This window comes from Silene latifolia, chromosome 9 (assembly GCF_048544455.1).
Source record: "Silene latifolia isolate original U9 population chromosome 9, ASM4854445v1, whole genome shotgun sequence".
Taxonomy (NCBI): domain Eukaryota; kingdom Viridiplantae; phylum Streptophyta; class Magnoliopsida; order Caryophyllales; family Caryophyllaceae; genus Silene; species Silene latifolia.
This window is the reverse complement of record NC_133534.1, coordinates 87158747-87180840: the sequence shown is the minus strand read 5'-3', so window position 1 is coordinate 87180840 and position 22094 is coordinate 87158747. Positions and strand designations below refer to the sequence as shown.

The window sequence follows — 22094 nt, the reverse complement described above, 5'->3', positions numbered from 1 at the left end:
TACCTTTTCAAGGACACATCCCGAAGATGCCTCGGGTACATTTCCTTGTCGTGGCTGGCGAGCGTTACAACACATCGCGGCTGGCGAGCCTTACAATGCACCGCGGCTGGCGAGCCTCACAACGCACCGCGGCTGGCGAGCCCTCCTCATATACGCACCACAGCTGGCGAGCATTTATCCGCAACCATGCAAGGACATATCTGAAGATGCCTCAGGTATGACTCCTTCTTATGGCTGGCGAGCCTTTGCACGTAGTCTAACGGACTTTAAACGACCCGCACGGACAGTCGACAGACTCTAAACTGTTCCCGACGACAAGTCTTTGACTCGTACTCTCGAGTCGCCTTGGCGTCGCCCTTCCTGACGGCAGGTCCTTGGCCTGAATCCTTTCGAGCCGCCTCGACGTCGCTTGGGTCTTCAGGTTGTAATCTTCGATTGACCTGGAGACTCTACTTTGACTTTCTCCCTGTCCAAGCCTCAGTCAAAGTGGGGGCTCTGTAGATACCCAGTATCTGCTTAGACTCCAACAAACACCCGATGATTATCGGACTACAACATGTTTTGGGATCGCAGCGTTTGATCGACAGTTTGTGTACAACTTTACGTCGGAAAACTTAAAACGATTTCGAAAATAAAACATTTTAAAACATTTTAAAAATACCTGGAGTGTTTAATGCACAACGACGTGGTTGCGATGACACTAACTAGAGTCAAAACCGACACCGGACCAAAAACCGACTCGAAAATTCAAAATCCCGACTCCAACAACGAGTCAAACCGAGTCAACCACAAAAACAAAATATCTTCAAGCCTTCTATACTAAGTTTTCCCGGATTCATGAATGGTCAAGTACCAAACATGTGACTACAAAACCTAGGATAGAACAAATCATGATTGCGTTTGTTGTGATAGTGACAACACGACTCGAAGTGCCGCGACGTGGCTCGCGCCTCTTTGAGCAGCCCAGGTGGCCACGTCGCTCAAAACTCACACAACCACTCATTCTCCTATAAATACCCCTCAAATGTCGCCCATTTAAGACTTACGCGAGTGTCTGCCCCCTCTTTTCTCCCTTAAAATTCTCGACTCGACTTCTAAAGTCACAACCCGACGCGTGTTTACGACCTACCGATCGTAAACACGAGCCTTACACATTGTTTGGTACCGTCATCGTGCATTAAACTACTTGTCCGACCACTTTGACCACTACACCATCACTAAACTTTTAAAACACTCTTTTACTTACCAAAACGGTTTTAAACCGAGTTTTTTCCGATCAAACAAGTTGTTACACTTACGTCGGTCACTCGCCACAACCAAACATGTAAGTATGAGGGTGTAAAAATTCTCTTTTATTATGTTTCCTTTTGTTTCATGACTTTAACATGCTAAAACATGCATAACATGAACCAAAACAAGGAATAAACCAGCCAAAACTGATTTTTTGGTCTGAGGCAGAAGCCCCTTAGGTCGCCAACTGGCTCGCGCCTAAATGGGGTGCTCAGACCAGAGACCAACCGTGTTTGTTCTCGTCATTTACCTTAATCCATTTTTCATATTTGTAATCGGTTTTTACCATTTCAAGTATTTTCGAAACCTTTTTGTTTCATTTTACATGTTTTAACCATAAAGCATTTTTCACCCTTGGTTCTTCATACCATGACGGTTAAATCCGTGTTTCGGTGATAACATTTCGTTAATGACATTTAAGTGGTATTTTAATGCCTTTTATTTCATTTTTTTACATCTACAAAACAAACATATTAGTCACCAACACGAAATCATCCTTGGTTCTATATACCATGCCGGATTTTAACCCGGGTACGATGATAAGTATCGAGTAATTACATTCAAAATGGACTTAAAACAATTAGTCCATAATCATTTTCAAAACTATTCATGTCAAGCTTGTCAAACCGAACCCGACATCGAATATTATCGAACAATGATGATTATTCGAGTCTAGTTCTTCAAATCAACCAATACGGTCTAAACGACCCTTTCAAAATCGAACCGGGTCCAAATACCCACTTTTAACACGTTTTATAACGTTTTCTAAACAGTCAGAACACGGCTTACAGCCGTTGGCTAACCCACGCCTCAAGCAAGCCTTTTCTTTCTCATTTTCAAAACCAGAGGGAGGCCCCTTACACCGCCGGCTGGCTCGCGCCTCTTATAGCCGTCTGGTACAGGACCTTTTCCCTTCCAGCATTAGTCTAGGACGATCCCGACTCTGGTTAACCCGGATATAGGATGGATCAGATGACTTTTCGATTATTCAAACCATATTTGCCAATAGCCTTACTAAGACAAATGGATCATGTTATGCACCCTAAACCTAATACGGTAAATGGATGTTTAATTTCCGTCTTGCATGCAAATCAATCATTAATCCAACTCGACATCTTATACTTGATACTTGGATTAAATCAAACCGACGTAGAAAGCTCTCACATGTTAGGTTTAAATCATTGGTTGCGCATTCATGCATTTAAACCGTTTTATCAACTTTTGCATTCAACCAACCAAGATCAATCAGTAGAGGCCGCTAAACGCGGGCGGGATTGGGTGTCTGATTAAAGGGCTTCCCAATACGTACCTTCACCTCTTACTCCAAAACTTTGGTAGTGGACGACCTTATCCAGGGCGTACGAGAGTCATTCTAGAGATAGGATGCTAAAGAGGGACGATTTCCTTATCTTTAGTACCTATGTCAAACGCTGTTTTGTGCTTCGATTTGACCGAGGTATAAAGTGGAATTGGAACGGGTTCCAGGCATCCCACAAATGCTTGGTGGCGACTCCGAACATCTCTAATCGTTTCGAGACCCTTACCGAGACGAAACCGACCGATCTAAAACGATCCGGTCGAAAGCACCTTTACGCTGCCGAGCGTGGCTTTCAAAAAGACCGCTGCCATTGTCCACAGATCGGATGGGCATACGCAGGTAGGCCATGTCCACACCTTGACGTACCAAAGACCATGCTTTTGGGCTCTTAACATGACATACTTTTCGGCTCCACATAGATGACTTAGGAAAGCCTTTTGAATCAACTACATATATGCAATGATCAAGTATATATTTTACGTTATAACTTTTTTTTATCTCGATCATTCGTTGACCTTGTTTTTATTCTTAAAAAATGATTTTCTAATCAAAGTTAAACATATATAGTAACATACTAATGAAGCATAATTAATTAAATCTGTGTTATATTTTTTCGTAGAACTTACATACAAACCTTCTAAATGTAAACTTCTTACTGCTATCAATTCATACCCCTAATTATCCCAATTATTTTCAATCCTTACACATGTGTCATACCTATATATATATATATATATATATATATATATATATATATATATATATATATATATATATATATATATAAAAGCTTCTTACTACTATTAATAGAACAAAAATTATTGGGTACACCGGATGTACAAAATTATCGTACACCATAACCAATGATGAACCTTTATTCATATTCCACTTAGATTTTGCTTTATTATTTATGGAGAGTGTGGATAATTCTAATATTATTATTAGATAGGGTGTAAGATAATTTTTCACATACGAACTTTACTTTTGTACATATACTTTTTCATGAAGTCTCCATCAAATACCCTTCTTACTTAATACCTAAGCAAAAAAGGACTTGAGCAATAGATTGGATCCTAAATTTCTAATTAATGAATAATTCATCTCTTTATCAATTACTATTAATTTTGTTAGATGAGTTTTATCTAATTAATCAAAATTTATTTGTTTTTTAAATGATGAAATTATGGTTTGTTCAATTTTATTTAATCAATCAAATTAGCTTTAACAGTCGTTTATGGTGGCTGGCGCATTGTGTGCGTTTCTGGATGAAATTCTAACACTTTCTTTGGGCCCTGATTGAATTGAGCAGCAACAATCATTAAAAGGATATTGTCGATGTATTTCGTTTGACGAGCAACAGGAACCCAATAACAGGGTTGCTCATAACACTCACGCATAAAGAACTGTAAATGGTTGTGAAAATAGAATTGTATGGCACAAAGGTTGTACATGGTGGGTAGTCTGATAAATGGTTTTCAAAATAGAGTTGTCTGACTTGACTAACATAAGACGTCGGAGCACGGAGGGTATGTTGAAGGGTGAGGCTGAGGGTGGGGAGGAGGGTAGGCGGGTGGATGGGAAGGGAAGAGGTGGGTAACTGGTTTTGAGGGAGTGATAAAGAAAAATGACAAGGCTAACGTTGTAAAAAGCGTATGTGAAAAAGTAAAGTTCGTATGTGAAAAATCACACTTCAGATTAAAAGTGAAAGTTTTAAACAAGAATTTGTGTTATATTTTAATTCGTCAAAATTTTAATTAAGTATTTCTCTATCATACAAGAATGGATGTCGAGATTGAAATCGGACATGTGGAATACAGATAGTCAAGAATTAACAAACATAGTGGTATCTAATGTCAAGACAAAATAAATGAATTTACAGCAAAGGGCAACGAATATTTGGCTCCATTAGATGCACTCTCTAGTAATTTTTAAAGGTCATGGTCAGTCACTTACAAGTACAAAATTCATGCCAAATCGGTTTAGTCACTTACAAGTGCAAAGTGATATGTGCATTTTATATAGTCTTTTTAGCCTATTTTATGCACGTATTTCTACGCTTTTATCGTAGTTTATGCTACGAAATGCACCGAATATGCTACTTTGGTTTGTTTTGTCTTATTTGTAGGAATGAACCAGAAAGTAGTGAAATCAAGCCTTTTACCGTCCGTTTAGCAAGCATTTGGAGGAAGATTGAATTTGGAGCGGGAATGTAGCTATTTTGAGATGCGCAAAGAAGAAAGATAGCTAGGCGAGCAGAGGAAGAACTTCAAATTGCTAGTGCCTACTATGGAGAGCCATATCTCGTGTTCTACAACAGATATTCAGGTGATTCCAATTGTAGATGAAAGTTTGTTCTCTTAGCTTTCCAATGCCACCGGAATCACCCTATTTGACCAAGTAACGAAGAAATGGAAGCCGTTTGAAGTTCAGTGCGCAAAGTAGGAAATTGTTGCTGGAAAGTACTCGATCGAGTAGAATTATGTTTGATCGAGTCCTTTTTCTACTAGATCGAGTAGTGGCATTTTAGGATTTACTCGATCGAGTAGATTTTTTACTTGATCAAGTGGTTTAAGCTTTAGTTTACTCGATCGAGTGGTTTTAAATCACTCGATCGAGTGGATTTTCTTACGGGCTTGGGCTTTTTAGTTTATTTCCGTCATTAGGTTGAATAATTCCTATTTTCTTATAAATAGGAAGGTATTACGTCATTTGTAACTCTATCTTCTCTTCCCCTCCCGGGATCTCTTATAATTCCATACACTGTTACTCTGCTACATTATTCATCTCTAATTTCCGGATCCTTTTCTACTGTAACTTCTTTCCCTTCCTTTTCCTCTTTAATTTATTTAAATGTTTTTCATTCTTTCCCTTGTTCTTGCTTATTTAATTATGTCTAGCTAAATTCTCTTGCTAGGATTAGCTGATTCAATAGACCGATGTTAATTGCTAATTAGGTTATTAGATCTGTCGTTGTAGTTATGTCTATGTTGTTAATCGCTGCTTTAACTGTATCCTGCTAGTTGATTCGAAGCAATTAGCCTTTTAATATTGGTAAACCTTGACCTGGACCGAAAGGTTGGTAGGGGTGAGACCTGTAGTGAACAATAGGATGCTTTAGTGAGGGCGAAAGTTAAGCTAATAGCATTTTAGGGCGAATTGAGATCGAAAGGAGATATTCGTTGCCCCTTAAACCGACACATCGACTGATCTGTGACCTTAGCTGTGATTAACTGACGTTTATTGATGACCCGAAATCCTAGTTCCCTTCTCTTACTGTTAATTTCTCTCTTTTAATCTCTTAATAGTTTTAGTAAAATAATTTAAACCCCCATTCCTGTGACATTCTGACAGACTGAATTAAACAGATAATTAGCAAAATAGCCTCCCTGTGGAGATCGACCCTACTTACCGCTGACTTCTGTTAGTAGTACTTAGGTATTTATTTTTGGTACATAACGACCGTATCAAATTTTGGCGCCGTTGCCGGGGAGGCGACGTTTTTTATCTGTTTTATTTTGTTTGTCTTTCGCCTCAAAGGAAGGCTAAGTACCTTGAGGCTGTTCTTATCTTTTTCTTTAGTGCTGTTTTGATAGGCCTACAGGTTTATTAGACAGGCTACCGAGGGAGATTATCGAAGGGAAGGCTTGAGTACCTTCGATCCCTTTTGCCAAGATGACATCTGTCTCCCGACTAATCGCTCAGTTTGAAGCCCAATCTGAAAAACCTGCTAGTTGGGAAAGGAAGAAATGTTTGGGATGTGGTAATTACTGCACTTCTCCTACGCCACATCCACCCTATCAATGGCCACCGCAACAAGATCCTCCTGATATACAAGAAGAAGAGATTGCGGAGCTGAAATCTTTGTTAGAGATACTTGCCTCCAAAAGGCAAGAGCATGATAGAAGATTTTTCGCGCACATTGAAGAGCTCGAGTCTATAATAGCTCAGTTAGCAGCTGAGTCTGATAGTTGGCAAACAGAAGAGGTATACTTTACTGAGAGCGGTTTTTCCCATGAAGAACCTGTGTTGCCCAATGCTGAGGATGATCTTTATGACTCGGATGATGAATTTCAATCATATTTCAATAGCATACACGAAGATTTCAGCGCTGTACAGGAAAAATCACTCGATCGATTGACTTATATTAGTCGATCGAGTGAATTTCCAGAAGAAAGTTCTCGATCAAGTGATATTTCTACTCGATCGAGTGAAAATCAGGAAGGAAATGGTTGATCGAGCAACAATTCTACTCGATCGACTGAACTGGCCAGCGAGAGCATTGATTCGTCATGTGGATTTGTTTTGGATGACGATTTTAACGATGATAATGGATACGGTGAATCTCCCCTATTCAAAGCCGAGTCGGATGCACAAGAGGCTGCGATTTACGGGACGATATCCACTGAGGAGGGTGACGAAGAGGCAGCTGAGTCGGTGATTGCTCCTAGCGCGGAAGAGGTAATATCTTCCTTTGTTAATGATTCCTTCAATGAGAGCGACCAACCCGAGGTAGTAAACGATAATTTATTTATTGTTTATTTAAATTGTAAATTGCCTCGTTTAACTTACGCTGCACATTCTAATGCTTTGCCCCTTCCCAGTAGGTCGAATAATTTAACGATTTTCCGCCGTCCTTATCATTTCAATATTGTTAATCTGAAACGGGACCTTATTTTATCGTCTATTGCTCCCGCGCTCTTATATTTTGTGGATAAATTTAGGAGCTCTCATAGGAAATTTGTTAGACTTAAACAGTTTAACATTTTTATTTCCTAAATTTTTATTCCACTATGGTGCTACTTATGCTTTTTTGTAGCACATGCGCAGATGTATGATTTAATGCTGCGTGCTTTGAGCTGTTTTGATTATAACTGATTAGAGAGGCTCGAAGAAAAGAAGGTCGAGCTGGGACCTGACTGAAGCTAGCGCTACCCGGGAGGCAACCCGGAGATTTATTTTTAATTTTATTTCATTTCAGTTGTAATAAATGGTTTTCATACCATGGCCTATATCAGTATGCTTGCTTTGTTAGTTTGCGGGCTGTTTTTATTGCGTCTTTTGCAGGAATATACTAAGGATCACTCGATCGAGTACCTTTTGTACTCGATCGAGAGCTTTTGCTGCTGAAATCACTTGATCGAGTACCTGAAAAAAAAAAAAAATTTACTCTATCGACCACAATTTTACTCGATCGACCACTATTCCTCTCGATCGAGCTGTTTTGGACGTCCATTGCTTGGATAGATTCTTGTGACGATGTTTCGGAGCTATTAGTGACCTCCCATGTTGCTGGCTGGTTTGGGGAGGTCCCTTATTCGTGCAATCTTGTGAGTTTTCCGCATTTACTCTCTTTCTCTTTTAGTTTGCGTTTCCTTTCCATGTTTTGGTACAATGAGGGCATTGTACGGTTTGGTTTGGGGAGGTTATGCATCCATATCTGTGTCTGCATTTTGTTGTTTATTGCATTTCTGTTTCACGTTTAATTTTCAGTTTGCATTGTTGTTTATTCTTATTAAAAATCTCAAAAAAAAAATGAGAAAATTTCAAAAATTCAAAAAAAATCACGTTTATTTTTAGCATATAGGTTGAGTCGGAACGGTAGATTTCAGTGATGAAATTGCACTGCATTTGTCTTTTTGCTTAAGCCTTGCAATAAACTGTTATCTTTTAGCTTTCTCTTTTGCATATCTACGAGTTAATGTTTAATTTAGCTGAACGAATAGACTTGACCTGAAATTTTGGCAACCAACTTATATATTCTAAGAATTAGAGCCGTATAAACTAGTGTCATTTGTGACCAGTTTCATGTAGGATTGTGAGTAGTTACTCCTTGCATATCAAGTATCATCAATTTGCACGTATATAAAATTCAATTGTTTTTTACCTGCATACATTCGGGTTAGTGGTTGGTGTCACATGCATGGAGGTGCTTACAATTTCCCTTTCTTTCATTTTTACCCTTTTAACTCCGCATTAGCCAAATCTGCTTGTTGACCCTTAACTACATCCAAATTTAGCCTGCCCTGTCAAGCTAGTTTAGATTGTTTTTGCGGTATATACTTCATTGTGCAAAATTTGGTTCATATCATATCGATTTGGAGTTGGTGATTTATGAAGAAAAGGAGGTTGATGAAAAAAAAGAAATGAAAAAAGGAATTCGAAAAGAAAAAAAAGAAGAAACCGAAAAAAAAAATAGGAAGAGAAAGAAAAAAAAAAGAGAAATGTTGTTTGAAAAAGATCGGTTTTGCTCCTATGCTTTACTTATATTAATTGAGGAGTAAGTTCAGTTTGGTTTGGTGAGTTTTATGCTAAATGAAGGGCATTGTGCTTATTTCACAATTGAGTTGGAAATGGATGTTGTCACATGGTTCTGTTTAGGTACTAGCTTGATCACCTATACCTTCACATTCCCATAAATGTTTTGCCATTTCTAACCCATTGCCTCACTTTACCATATTTTTGTAAGCCCTCGGCTGTGACAGGACCTTGTTTGGTTGTAATGTGTGTACGGTAGCTAGAAATGTTTATCATATTAGGTGCATGCATGTTTATGTGGGTCGTAGTCTAGGTGAGCGACTATTTTTCTTTCTCTCTTATACATATATGCCTACCATTTGCTTCATGAGAGAAGAGTGACCCGTGAGAGTCCGATTTTAAAGGTCTTGCAAGGTCGATGGTTCAGCTTTATTATAAACATCTTACAACTTGTTTGCATTTGACTGTTTGCTATAAGAGTTAGTTTGCTTGCCTTAAATCGGTTTAAGTGGGCATTTGTAGCTAACTCTGAGTTATCTTTTTCCGTTCCATTAGTTTGCTTTTAGTTTACTCGAGGACGAGTGAAGGTTTGGTTTAGGGAGATTTGATACGTGCATTTTATATAGTCTTTTTAGCCTATTTTATGCACGTATTTCTACGCCTTTATCGTAGTTTATGCTACGAAATGCCCCGAATATGCTACTTTGGTTTGTTTTGTCTTATTTGTAGGAATGAACCATAAAGTAGTGAAATCAAGCCTTTTACCGTCCGTTTAGCATGCATTTGGAGGAAGAGTGAATTTGGAGCGGGAATATAGCTATTTTGAGATGCGCAAAGAAGAAAGATAGCTAGGCGAGCAAAGGAAGAACTTCAAATTGCTAGTGCCTATTTAGAGAGCCATATCTAGAGTTTTACAACTGATATTCAGGTGATTCTAATTGGAGATGAAAGTTTGTTCTCTTAGATTTCCAATGCCACCGGAATCACCCTCTTTGACCAAGTAACGAAAAAATGGCAGCCGTTTGAACTTCAGTGCGCTAAGCAGGAAATTGTTGCTGTAAAGTACTCGATCGAGTAGAATTATGTTCGATCGAGTCCTTTTTCTACTCGATCGAGTGGTGGCATTTTAGGATTTACTCGATCGAGTAGAGTTTCTACTCGATCGAGTGGTTTAAGCTTTAGTTTACTCGATCGAGTGGTTTTAAATCACTCGATCGAGTGGATTCTCCTACGGGCTTGGGCTTTTTAGTTTATTTCCGTCATTAGGTTGAATAATTCCTATTTTCTTATAAATAGGAAGGTATTACGTCATTTGTAACTCTCTCTTCTCTTCCCCTCTCGGGATCGCTTATAATTCCATACACTGTTACTCTGCTACATTATTCATCTCTAATTTCCGGATCCTTTTCTACTGTAACTTCTTTCCCTTTCTTTTCCTCTTTAATTTATTTAAATGTTTATCATTCTTTCCCTTGTTCTTGCTTATTTAATTATGTCTAGCTAAATTCTCCTGCTAGGATTAGGTGATTCAATAGACCGATGTTAATTGCTAATTAGGTTATTTGATTTGTCGTTGTAGTTATGTCTATGTTGTTAATCGCTGCTTTAATTGTATCCTGCTAGTTGATTCGAAGCAATTAGCCTTTTAATATTGGTAAACCTTGACCTGGACCGAAAGGTTGGAAGGGGTGAGACCTGCAGTGAACAATAGGATGCTTTAGTGAGGGCGAAAGTTAAGCTAATAGCATTTTAGGGCGAATTGAGATCGAAAAGAGATATTCGTTGCCCCTTAGACCGACTCATCGACTGATCTGTGACCTTAGCTGTGATTAACTGACGTTTATTGATGACCCGAAATCCTAGTTCCCTTCTCTTACTGTTAATTTCTCTCTTTTAATCTCTTAATAGTTTTAGTAAAATAATTTAAACCCCCATTCCTGTGACATTCTGACAGACTGAGTTAAACAGATAATTAGCAAAATAGCCTCCCTGTGGAGATCGACCCTACTTACCGCTGACTTCTGTTAGTAGTACTTATGTATTTATTTTTTGTACATAACGACCGTATCACAAAGCTCATGCCAAATCGGTTCCAGTAGACAAAACAACTTTTTTTTACAATTAAACAGCTCTTTTTTGGGGCATCTTTAGTGCATTCATTCTTTCTCGCAAAATCGTAAAATTTACAGCGAGTTAATGTTCGTGGATTCTAGGATGTCGATATGAACGAAACGTGAAAATCATTAGCCGATTGGAGAAAGTTCAAATTTATTTTATTCATTTTTTCTTTATTTTCCAAATGTTTGTCCATATCTATATTACATGGGTTTACTTGGCACAAACCTAAAAATGGTCGCGACTTTACAGTAAATGGAAAAGCAAATAATAAAAGTTATCAACTTGATCATCCTGCATCAAGCAATTGCACAATATCATCAAAAACTTGGGAAATGGCTTCATCGGGTTTGCCTTCAAGAGTAAAATGATAGCCCCCTTCAAAGAGTTCAAGTGTTTTATCCTTGCTACAAACTTGATCATGAACAAACTTGCTCACATTAGAATCAGTCGACCATATCTACGGCTCCATGAATGACCAACATTGGAGAGCACACCTAAAGTTCAAAAAACTACCAATGTTTGATTATATACAAGTGACTATGTAACTTTGTCTCGACTACACTTGCGAGGTATTTTCATAATGGTGCATGCAGCTTCTTTTATGATGGGACATGATGTTAAAAACAATTAGTTATTGCTTAGCATGTTTTGATATTATGCTTTGATGATGACATACACTAAAACATGATGCACAAATTCTTATTTAAGATGGCACTATCCGTCTTAGACGTAAGACTGGTCAAGTATTATAGATGAGTTAAAAGAATAATGCATAGGGAATAACAAAATATTTGTCCTATGAATGCGACTGCGTGTATATTTGACCCATTTAAATTTTAAGACGGATACACCCGTCTTAATACGAACTTCCTTAAGATGATGAGCTTTAACCTATTAATCCTCACATGTTTCGAGTATTATATATTTACAAGAGTTAAGAGTGAAAATCTGAAGTGGAAAATGTGTAATCGACAGTCAGGGGTACATTAAGAGAAATATAAAATAGAGGGAAAGCGCTAGCATATGTAGATTATATTCATTGGGCTATCCTGTGGAACATATTTATGTGCACCAAAGAGTTTATGGAAAACGAACCTTCAGAGCATTTGACCCGATTTCTCTCCTCGCCTTCAAACGTTTCATTTCAATCTTTAACAACATGCAATTAGAGTAGCCGATCATGTAGTAATAAGCCAAAACAAAGGGTGTAAAAGGGAGAGCGGTTAGCATCAGAAATATGCGAAGTGAAATTCTTGAAAACTAAGAATCTAAGAGAACAAACTTTGCCGAGAAAATGATTAGCAACACACCATTTTTCTGTACTTCAAGTTTCTATAAGCAAGCTTAGCTAGGTCTTTTGTTTGAAAGAATTTGACTTCAAGAAGAACATTGGACAGGAGGTTTGCAACACTCAGGAGGCATCACCTCATCTTAAACCTTAAAAACAAGCCCTTTCTTAACGAGCAGCATACTTTAAAAAAACTTCTCATGTTTGTATCTATTTATTTTGTTTTTTAAGCTCTTTCTTTTGTTTTCGAAGTAAAACCAAAGAAAAGATTAGGTTAAGACCTCGCCTGTATTCACAGTGATAACATGCGGAGTAAAACCAATCTCGGGTGATCCTGCAAATAAAATACAAAACCAGCAATGTAAACTCAAATAAAGAGATGCATTAATTTTGCTTAGCAGAAAGACGAACAAATGTAAAAAGTCATGAGGAAAAATCCATAATTTACCAATTTTTTTAGCAGTATACAAGGTTCCCAATTTTTTAAAACATTACACCCAAGTCACCTAAGCTCACAAGGTATATAGAATTACCCCTAAGTAGCCAAAATTTCAAATCTTTAAGACACGATCAACGACTAATAGTACAATCAACTTTAGGTGAACCATCCATCTTTGTGACAATTAGGGAAATGGAAAATGAGTGGTTGGAAGAGTGAAATGCAGGGCATAAAGAAGGGGGTAAAGGAGAAAATGAGTGGAGGTGAATAAAATGAGGTAAAGTAGAGCCTAGTTGAAAATCATGTGAGGGGGACATGTGGCACTATTGTTTTGACAGTCTAATTATCGACTTATTTGCTTTTAAAAGGTAACGAATATCCCATTGCACCGAAAATTCAATAGTCTTTGACATTGATGTATGATGGAATAGCAAAATGATTATCTGAACTCTATGCATGGAGTAGATCATAATTTTAAAGATGGTGTATGCAAGTAAAGTAGTTGAACCGAATAACGGAGAAAACAGGATAAAAGCTTAGTATGGTTACAGGTTACCTGTTGTGGACAGCTCCAATAAGGCATCCCTCGGTCATATATCACCTTAAGTGTGTTTGGTCCGTCATCTGAAGCAACATCCATCACCCGCACATCCCTATCTTTAAGAGTACCCGCAACTGAACCCAAATTGTCCTTACCCACCACATTTGTCACAGTATCTGATTTAATGATTTCTCACACTAACTGATTTAATTTACCCGAGCCTGAGTGTGAAGAGGAGAAGCCTGCCTTAGTGCTAATTGATTGAAGAAAGTATGCAATTAGGGTTTGATAACACCAAATTAAAATTACGAAATTAAATCGAAACCAGAAAATAGCACTAAACCTTGAGATCAAGAGTCTAAAAATCTAAAGCTAACACAAAATCAAGCAAATGGATGACAATGGATACTCACAACATAAAAGCAAGAATGTTTCATGTAGTGGTGATAACCCTAATTCTTCAATAACCTGAAACCGTCGGCGCTGATGCCCTCAAGAAAGCTAGATATTTAAGTGTAGTAATGAGTGATGACACTGATCAAGCACTTCGCCCACCACATTACTTAACCATCTAAGTTCCTAACTAAAAGGGTCAATCCAAAGGTTTTGTAAACTATCAATCGCAAAACGTAGGGGGCAAACAGTTAACTCAAAGGTTATAACCGACCCTGATGTTCTTCCAGTTGATATGGTGCTTTCTTTCTGTACCTATTCTTGTCAGAGCTCGATATGCTAATCTCAATCCACCAAAATCAATTACTAAATAAGAACGACAATCCACTAAAATCAAGCAAAACTGATAAAACGGAACTTCTAAACAGCAACATTAAGGAGGATAAACGATAATAGAAATAAGCAGACAAATGAACACAACCAAGCGGTTGCGATAAGGAAGATACATTAGCAGAAAATACAGAATACGAAGATCAATATAGTAATCCTAAACGACAGAGAACCAAGATATGTCAAACGAAAATTCGAGGAAGATACTAGCCGGATGGCGACAGTAAAATACCGAGCTAGTACATATTCAACAATTGAGTTACATTATAATGATGATTTGGCTTGTACGATCTTCCCGTGCTTTAAATTGACAGCACTACAGTATGACCTCTTGGGGCATTAAAATGTGATGCATATCGAACCTTTAAACTACCTTTTCGGATTTAAATTTTACCTAACTACCATATATACTAACCGATGGCGACAGCAAAACATTCAGCTAGTACATACCCAACAATTGAGTTAGTGGATATCCATAATAATGAGCCAGGGACCGATATTACCTATGTTTTGCCTAACTACCAAACCATACTTAATATTTTCTTAATTTCTCTATTGTTCTTCATTTATTTTGGGTAATTAGAAGATTATTTGGGTTTATTTGGAGGATTGACAACCTTCTATCAATCATCAAGTACTTCTATTATTCTTTGCTTTATTATTTGGAATCATCTTCATAGGTATAATTCTCTCTTAACCTTGTTTAATTATTGTTAATCATTTCCATTTATTCATCATGTTTTGCCTTACTAGTATGATTGACAACCTTGTTAGCATGTTAAACTTGATAATGAGTGAGTAGTTTCCCTAACTAGGGTTAATAAGGAATTAGGGGAAACCAACATGGGGATTGATTCATGCTTAATCTAATATGTTTTCATAATTAATTGGGTTGCTTGTTGTGATTTCAACTTATGCACATGTTATGTTTGGTGAAATGCGAGCCTATGAATCCTTGCATTTTTTACCCATCACCTATCTTTTCAATGAGACTTGTAAGCTTATACACCAACTCGAGTCTCATTAGACTATGCATATAGTTGGATAGGAAGGACTAAGTCGACTTGTAGGTGTTGTTCAATCTAATCGATTCGGCTCTGGGACCCAAACCTACTGGGGGATTGTAATCTTATACACCAACTTGATCCCATCACAACAATAAGTGCTTGCATCTAGTAGAGAACATGTTTGTATGATCAACTTCCATGAATACCCTATGAACCCATGACACCCTAATGCTTTTAATCAATTGTTTACATATCATTTTAATCACCTTGCTTGTTTTTATTACTTTGCTTTTATATTGTTAATTTGTTTAGTTGATCTCCTATCTCAACCCAAATTGTGACACCCTAAGACACAACCATTTGCAATTGAAAATCCAACATCAATACTCGTCCACCTTTATTTACCTCTTTGCTAAGAGTAGTTTGTGAAGTTATAAATATTGTTTTGGTTAGGTAGCTTTTAACGGCGAGTTTTAACCCACACCAAAAATGGTCACGACTTTACAGTAAATGGAAAAGCAAATAATAAATGTTATCAACTTGATCATCCTGCATCAAGCCATTGCACAATATCATCAAAAACTTGGGAAATGGCTTCATCGGGTTTGCCTTCAAGAGTAAAATGATAGCCCCCTTCATAGAGTTCAAGTGTTTTATCCTTGCTACCAACTTGATCATGAACAAACTTGCTCACATTAGAATCAGTCGACCATATCTACGGCTCCATGAATGACCAACATTGGAGAGCACACCTAAAGTTCATAAACCTACCAATGTTTGATTATATACAAGTGACTATGTAACTTTGTCTCGACTACACTTGCGAGGTATTTTCATAATCGTGCATGCAGCTTCTTTTATGATGGGACATGATGTTAATAACAATTAGTTAATGCTTAGCAAGTTTTGATATTATGCTTTGATGATGACACACACTAAAACATGATGCACAAATTCTTATTTAAGATGACACTATCTGTCTTAGACGTAAGACTGGTCAAGTATTATAGATGAGTTAAAAGAATAATGCATAGGGAATAACAAAATGTTTGTCCTATGAATGCGACTGCGTGTATATTTGACCCATTTAAATTTTAAGACGGATACACCCGTCTTAATACGAACTTCCTTAAGATGATGAGCTTTAACCTATTAATCCTCACATGTTTCGAGTATTATATATTTACAAGAGTTAAGAGTTAAAATCTGAAGTGAGTAGTTTCCCTAACTAGGGTTAATAAGGAATTAGGGGAAACCAACATGGGGATTGATTCATGCTTAATCTAATATGTTTTCATAATTAATTGGGTTGCTTGTTGTGATTTCAACTTATGCACATGTTATGTTTGGTGAAATGCGAGCCTATGAATCCTTGCATTTTTTACCCATCACCTATCTTTTCAATGAGACTTGTAAGCTTATACACCAACTCGAGTCTCATTAGACTATGCATATAGTTGGATAGGAAGGACTAAGTCGACTTGTAGGTGTTGTTCAATCTAATCGATTCGTCTCTGGGACCCAAACCTACTGTGGGATTGTAAGCTTATACACCAACTTGATCCCATCACAACAATAAGTGCTTGCATCTAGTAGAGAACATGTTTGTATGATCAACTTCCATGAATACCCTATGAACCCATGACACCCTAATGCTTTTAATCAATTGTTTACATATCATTTTAATCACCTTGCTTGGTTTTATTACTTTGCTTTTATATTGTTAATTTGTTTAGTTGATCTCCTATCTCAACCCAAATTGTGACACCCTAAGACACAACCATTTGCAATTGAAAATCCTACATCAATACTCGTCCCTTGGGACCCGGCCTTTATTTACCTCTTTGCTAAGCGTAGTTTGTGAAGTTATAAATATTGTTTTGGCTAGGTAGTTTTTAACGGCGAGTTTTAACCCACACCAAAAATGGAGCCGTTTCCGGGGACGGTTTTAACTTGATTTGATTTTCATTAATTGTTTTTACTTATGTCTTTCTTTACCTTGGGGAAGTCAATCTTCTCAAGGTCGTTCGAGTTGTTTTCGAGTTGTTTGATATTTTGCATGTCTAGGAGGTCACAAGGTAACTTGTTATCCATTGATCTTGAAATTGAAATAACTTTGACCAACAATAGAAGACTTGCTAGGGGTTCTTTGAGAGGTATTGGAGAAATTGTGAACATTAAACCAAATAACATTGAGTTTACCAACCCTTTTGCAAGAGAAGGAGAGGATAACCCAATACAAAACCCACCACAAAATCAACCCAGAATGCCTAAATTCTCATTACATTCCGTACCAACCGAGGAGAACCTACCAAATGGTACTCCTACACCACAACATTTAACCGGTAATTTCATTGCCAAATCCGCATTCATACAATTAGTTGATAGAATTCAATTTGGAGGGATGCCTAGTGAAGAACCTCACTCACATATGAAGACTTTTTGTGACTATTGTGATGCGATTTTACAAACCGGAGTTACTCAAGACCAAATTCGATGGGTCTTATTTTCTTTTTTCTTTGATTGGTACCGCGAAACAATGGTTGGAAAGCCTAGACAAGGCTACTCTTGGTATTGATTCTTGTAAGAAATTGGCACTTGCTTTCTACAAGAAATTCTATCCTCCGGAAAAGACTAATATGTTGAGAGCCCAAATCACCGGGTTCAAACAAAGGGATGAGGAATCTTTGTACGAACCATGGGCGAGATTCAAGGACACTTGTCGTTCTTGTCCACACCATGGACTTAGCGCGTGGTTCCTTGTACAACAATTTTGGAATGGTCTATATGAAGACTCCCGAAACATTCTCAATATGGGATCCAATGGTATGTTCACCAAAGTTGATGACAATCAAACATGGAACAAAATTGAAGAAATGGCGGTCCACAACTCGTAATATAGTAGACCTCGGAAGGCTACTAGAGGAGGAAAGCATGAGGTGGATTCCATTACTCAATTGGGTGCTCAACTAAGTGCTCACATCGACACCATTGATTTAAAGTTTGAGAAGGCCATGGCTAAACTTGAAGAGGCCTCCAAATCACCCAAGCAACATGTTAATGCTATGGTGGCATCATCATCAATTCCAAGTGGAGTATGTGAAAGTTGTGGAACTTTGGGACATGACCAAAGTGAATCTAGGGGAATAAGTGAACAAGTGAATGATTTCCAAGCATACAAGAGTGGCACCCCTTATTCCAACTATTACAATGAGAATACAAAATTCCATCCCAATCTTTCATACAAAAGCCAAAATGTTCAAAATCCTCAATCAACATACACCCCACCTCGAATGAGAAATCAAGCTCAAAGACCCTTTTACCAAATCGAAGGTTATCAAAATTAACCCTCTTACAATCAATCCAATGACCAAGGCTTTGATGTTCAAAAAGCGGTCCTCCAAATGCAAAAGAATCAACAAGAATTTTTCACTCAAATGCAAAAAGATAGCCAAGCGAAATATCACCATCAACAACATACTAGCTCACACAAATATGTTGGAGACACAAATGTCTCAATTAGCATCTTCTAGCTCTCAAAGACAAAAGGGGCAATTACCACCTCAAGGTAATCCCCCAAGACATGAGTCGGTGAGTGCCATCCATTTGAGGAGTGGTACAAGGTATGAAGGGCTGAAGAGGCCCATTGATGAAGATGTTGTGAATGCTAGTGACAAGGAAAGAGTTGAAAACTCTAAGATAAAAGAAGAACCCACCACCGTTCAAGAAGTTTCAAAAAAGAAGAATGAAGGGAAGGCTAAGGAGAAAGAGTCTATCGTGATTAGACTTCCATTTACAAGTCGTCAAGGTAAGCCTAAGTTTGATGAACAACTTGAAAAGTTCATGGAGATTGTGAAGAACTTCGAAGTCTCAATTCTATTCACGGAATTAATCAATCATGTTCCGGCCTATGCGAAATACATGAAAGATATTCTTACAAAGAAGAAATCCATCCGGAAGCTAGAGACTATTGCGTTCACTAAGGTGAGTAGTGGCATCCTACAAGGAAGTTAACCTCCAAAACTCAAAGATCCGGGAAGTTTCTCTATTCCATGCACCATTGGCGACACTACAATCAACAAAGCTTTATGTGACCTTCGGGCAAGTGTGAGTGTCATGCCATACTCGGTATGCAAAAGGCTAGGAATCGGAGAACTCAAGTGCACTAATATCACACTTCAAATGGCGGATCGATCAACGAAGACACCTTTAGGGGTATGGGAGGATGTGCCGGTAAGAATTGGCAAGTTCTTCATCCCGGTGGACTTTATTATTGTTGACATGGAGGAAGACTCCAACATTCTTATCATTTTAGGAAGACCATTCTTAAATACCGCGGGAGCAGTGATTGATGTGAAACATGGAGAACTCACACTTGGAGTGGGAGATGAAACAATCACTTTTAACCTCGACAAGACAATGAGAGCTCCCCGCTTACATGAGCCATGTTTCTTGATCGATCATTATAGCCGAGAAAGTGATAGGAAGAAGTTGGCACCTCAATGCAAAGATCAAACTATGGGTAAAGAATCACCACCCACATGGAAGAAGAAAAAGGATGATGTCCAAGATGCTCCGTCCAAAGAGCAAGGAATTTGCAACAATGAGAGCTTGAATAGCTCACCACCACTCATGACAAGTAATGAAGAAGGCCTCACTGACTATGATAACAAGAAAGAAGAGTTGTTTTCATCAACTCATGATACTAAAGGGAAGCAAGCTAGTGAAGTATGTGGTCTATGGGATGACAAATTCGATGTGTTAGTCAATCCCTACATTGGCAATGCTATAAACCAAGGCTTTGATGACCATTTTGACTCAAGTCACCACCATGAAGAACACAATGTGCAAAGGTCTATTGAAGATCTTTATAATAACAATGACCAAGCCTTCGATTACTTCTACAAGGTGTTGAGAAACATCAACAATACCTTGGCTATGCCCCCTTGACATTTCATCTCAAGAGTGAGAGTTTGGTGGAGTCCTCCCTAAACCACCATTTGTAAATATTCTAACCCCTTAACTCGCATTTTTATTATTTTATTGCATTTTTGTCAATTTTGGATTTACATTTATACATTTTGATCAAGATTATCATTTTGAGAGGAAGTGAGGGACGGACTCAAATGTTTGTTGATGTGTAGTGTTTTGACTTAGTGTGGGGATAGAAATTGCCTAGGCTATCCGAGCCTTCGTAGTGCACCCACAATGAAGACCAAAGGAATGAAGAAGAAATGACTTGAGATATGAAAATACCCACGGGTGGAACTGAACCCATGAGGTACATGAGTGATCCAAGCGTTCTAGAGGGAAGTCGCTCGTCTTGGATGAAATCCGAGTGTCCGAGTAATAAGACACTCGTCTTGACAGAGCTGAAAAGAAAAATTTGGTACTGAACTACAATCCGAGCGTCTCCATAAGAATCCGCTCGTCTCAGTCCAAAGATGCTCGTCTCAGTGAGAATCCGCTCGTCCTGGTTACATCAAAATTTGGGATTTCACTCTGACTATGAATCTGAGCGTCCCCAGAACAATCCGAGTGTCTCCACAAGAATCCGCTCATCTCCTCCTGAAGACGCTCGTCTCAACACGCGTTTTATTTTCTAAGGCTGACTGAGCTATTATCCGAGCGTCTCGTGCCTAAGACGCTCGTCTCCCTCTGCTGAAATTCAAAAACACGGGATTTAAAACCCCCTTTCCCATTTCATTTAATTTGATTCAAAACATAAACACACTTTAAAAACGCTCAAAACCCTCAATCCCTCCATCCATAAAACTCAATTTCCTCAAACAAATTCGCCAAAATCAACCCAAACTCCCTCAAAACTCAATCAAATAACTCCTTTATAAACAAAAAGTCATTCAAACATCCAAATCCTCAAAAATTGAATCGATTTTCTAGGATTATACGCAAATTTTGAAAATCCTAAATCGATTTGGGATTCATTGAAGCTTGAGGATACTAGAAGAATTCAAGCAAATCATTGGTTGTTGATACATACAAGGAGGAGAATAATGGCTAGGACTAAAGGTGGAAACAAGGTACCTACAAATCAAATCTTTCAAAGAGGCAACAAGCTCTTCAAGCTTCCAAAGCTTTGGTGGTTCAACAAGCAAGAGTGGAAATTCAAGAAACTCCTACTTCTATGGTGGAAGCTACTACTCCTATCCCGGTTATTGAGCAACTACATGAAAATCCGGAGGTAACTTTCACATCCGATTTTCATAGGAAAAATTTTATGTCTCTTGCTAAGAAATCGATTTTGCCAACCAAGTTTATTTGCCGAGATGCTTTAACCAAATTGGGTGTCCTTGAGAGGACCAAGAACTTCTTTGAGTCTATGGGGTTGCTTACATTATTTGATATGCAAGAATTGACTTACCCCTCCCTTACCTTAGAATTTCTAAGTTCATTAAAAGTCACAAAGGTGGAGACTCGAAGGAATATTGAATTCCGCCTTGAGAATGTGGATAGAAAGATGTCCTTTAATGAGTTTGGCCAGGCGTTCGGTCTTGACAATGACTCGACTTATGTAAAGAAGCCTTCAAAATATGATCCCGCCCCTTTGTGGAAAGCTATCACCGGAAGAAAATTCGAATCATACCATGAGTGTCGTGCCCTTTATATTCACCATCCGAGCATAAGGGTGTGGCACAAGGTTGTGGGAAATACTCTTATTACTAGGAAGGGGACTAATCATTTCACCGAACTTGATTTCATCTATCTTGAGTCAACCTTGAATGTCGATAAGAAGTTCTCCAAGAAATACAATATTCTTCAACTCTTAATCGAAAGGTGGCTTACAATCGACCATGGCAAAGAAGGTGCGGCTTTATAGTAAATGGGGGATTGGTAACGTGGTTAGCAAAGCACTTCAACCGGATTTCAACAAAGATGGGACTTACAAGCCGGTTAAGGGAGGCCACCTCATTGATCTAACCACTATGGTTCACAAATTCCATTGGGTCAAGAATGACAACCTTGAAAACAAATTTGAGTGGCTTACAAAAGATGCCAAGTCCTTCATTCTACCAAACAAGATTTGCCGACTCAAT

The 22094-nt window shown here is 38.1% G+C and overlaps 1 long non-coding RNA gene across 1 annotated transcript; it reads right to left on the bottom strand.

The window, feature by feature from the left end:
• Positions 1-11151: 11151 nt before the first annotated feature.
• LOC141598204 (uncharacterized) lies at positions 11152-12965 on the bottom strand. Its single transcript, XR_012523322.1, has 3 exons — positions 12718-12965; positions 12077-12603; positions 11152-11475 (listed from the first exon to the last, which is right to left on the bottom strand). It is a non-coding gene; the product is annotated as an uncharacterized LOC141598204 (long non-coding RNA).
• Between the last annotated feature and the right edge of the window lie 9129 nt (positions 12966-22094).